Raw genomic sequence first — 2,544 nt, 5'->3', positions numbered from 1 at the left:
GTGGTAAAAACTTTTGAGATATACTTTGATATACTTTCTTAGCAACTTTTAGTGTATTTCAGAGATGTAGCAGGTTTAGTTCTAGACCACTGTGATAATGCAAATGTCACAATACAGAAAGTCAAATGAGTTTTTTGGTTTCCAGTGCATATAAAAGTAATGTTAATACTATACTGTAGTCTATTAAATGTGCAATAGCAATATGTCTAAAAACACAATGTACAAACTTAACTTAAAAATACTTTGTTGCTAAAAAAAAATGCTACCATCATCTGAGTAGTAATCTTTTTGCTGGTGGAGAGTTTTGCATTGATATTGATAGCTGCTGACTGATCAGGATGGCCTTGCTGAAGGTTGAGTGGATGTGGCAATTTCTTTAAGATAACAATGAATTTGGTGCATCAATACTTTTCTTTTCACTGATGATTTTTCTGTAGTACAGAATGCTATTTGGTAGCATTTTACTCACATGCCTTTCAGATTTAGAATCAATCCTTCTCAAACCCTACTGCTGCTTTATCAACTTAGTTTATGTAATATTTTAAGCCTTTTGTTGTCATTTCAACACTCTTTACAATATCTTCACCAGGTGTAGATTCCTTCTCAAGAAGCTACTTTCTTTTTTCATCCATTAGAAGCAGCTCCTCATCCATTCATATTTTATCGTTAGATTGCAGCAATTCAATCACACCTTTAGTTTCTACCTCTAATTGTAGTTTTCTTGCTATTTTTACCATGTCTGTAATCACTTCCTCCTCTGAAGTCTTGAACCCATCAAAGTCATCCATGAAAGTTGGAAGCAACTTCTTCTAAACTCCTGTTTATATTGATGTTTTGACCTCTTATGAATCATGGATGTTCTTAATGGCATCTAGAACGGTGAATCCTTTCTAAAAGGTTTTCCGTTTATTTTGCCCATATCCATCAGAAGAATCATATCTACGGCCGCTATAGCCTTAAAAATTAAGTCTTCTTAATAAGACTTGAAAGTGAAAATTAATCTTTGATCCATGGGGTGCAAAATAGATGTTGTGTTAGCAAGAATGAAGGTAACATTAATTTTATTATATATCTCCATAAGAGCTCTTGGGTGATCAAGTGCATTGTCAATTGAGCTTAAAATATTCAGTAAACCATGTTATAAACAGACGTGCTGTCATCCAGGCTTTGTTGTTCCTTTGATAGAACATGAGCAGAGTAGAGTTAGAACAGTTCTTAAGGACCCTTTTCAAAATGGCAAATGAGCATGGGCTTCAATTTATAATCACCAGCTGCATTAGCTGTTAAGAATGTCAGCTTCTCCTTTGAAGCCAGGCATTGAGTTCTCTCTAGCTCTGAAAGTCCTAGATAACATCTTCTTCCAACAGCAGGCTGTTTTGTCTACATTGAAGATCTGTTGTTTAGTGTAGCCATCTTCATTAATTATCTTAGCTAGGTTTTCTGGATAACTTGCTGCTGTTTCAACTTGTACGTTTATGTTATGAAAATGGCTTCTTTCCTTAATGAAACAACCTCTGCTAGCTTCAGACTTTTCTTCTGCATCTTACTCACATCTCTCAGCCTTCATAGAATTGAAGAGAGTGAGGACCTTGCTCTGGATTAGGCTTTGGCTTAAGGGAGTGCCGTGGCTGCTTTGATCTTCTATCCAGACCACTGAAATTTTCTCCATATCAGCAATAAGGCTGCTTCACTTTGTTATCATTTGCATGTTCCCTAGAATAGCACTTTTAATTTCCTTCAAGAACTTCTCCTTTGCATTCACAAATTGAATGTTTGGTGCCAGAGGCCTAGCTTTCAGCCGGTCTCCAGTTCCAACACTTCCTCACCAAACGTAATCATTTCTAGCTTTTGATTTAAAGTGAGAGACAAAAACTCTGCCTCTCACTTGAACACTTAGAGGCGATTTTAGTGTTATTAATTGTCCTAGTTTTTTTTTTTAATTAAAAAAATGTTTTTTTAACGCTTATTTATTTTTGAGACAGAGAGAGACAGAGCATGAACAGGGGAGGGGCAGAGAGAGAGGGAGACACAGAATGTGAAACAGGCTCCAGGCTCTGAGCAGTTAGCACAGAGCCCAACGTGGGGCTCAAACTCACTGACCGCGAGATCATGACCTGAGCTGAAGTCTGACGCTTAACCGACCGAGCCACCCAGGCGCCCCTAATTGTCGTAGTTTAAAGATTGTTTTGTCTCAGGGAATTAGGAGGCCCAAGGAGAGAGAATGGAATTGCTGGTTGGTGGAACAGTCAGAACGTACACAACATTTATCAATTAAGTCTGTGTTATATGGGTGCAGTTTTTGGCACCCCAAAACAATTACAACAGTAATATCAAAGAGCACTGATAACAGATCACCATAACAAATGTAGTAATAATTGAAAAGTTTGAAATATTGTGAAAATTACCAAAATGTGACACAGAGGAAGTGAGCGAATGCTTTTGGAAAAATGGAACCAATAGATTCGCTTGACTTAGGGTTGCTACAAACCTTTAATTTATAAAAAAAAAATGCAATATCTGCAAAGTGAGATAAAGCAAAAACAC

Source organism: Lynx rufus, unplaced genomic scaffold (genome assembly GCF_022079265.1).
Source record: "Lynx rufus isolate CCGP_SWC_20201006 ecotype Redwood Valley unplaced genomic scaffold, mLynRuf1.p SCAF_3, whole genome shotgun sequence".
Classification (NCBI taxonomy): domain Eukaryota; kingdom Metazoa; phylum Chordata; class Mammalia; order Carnivora; family Felidae; genus Lynx; species Lynx rufus.
This window is presented reverse-complemented; position numbering follows the sequence as displayed.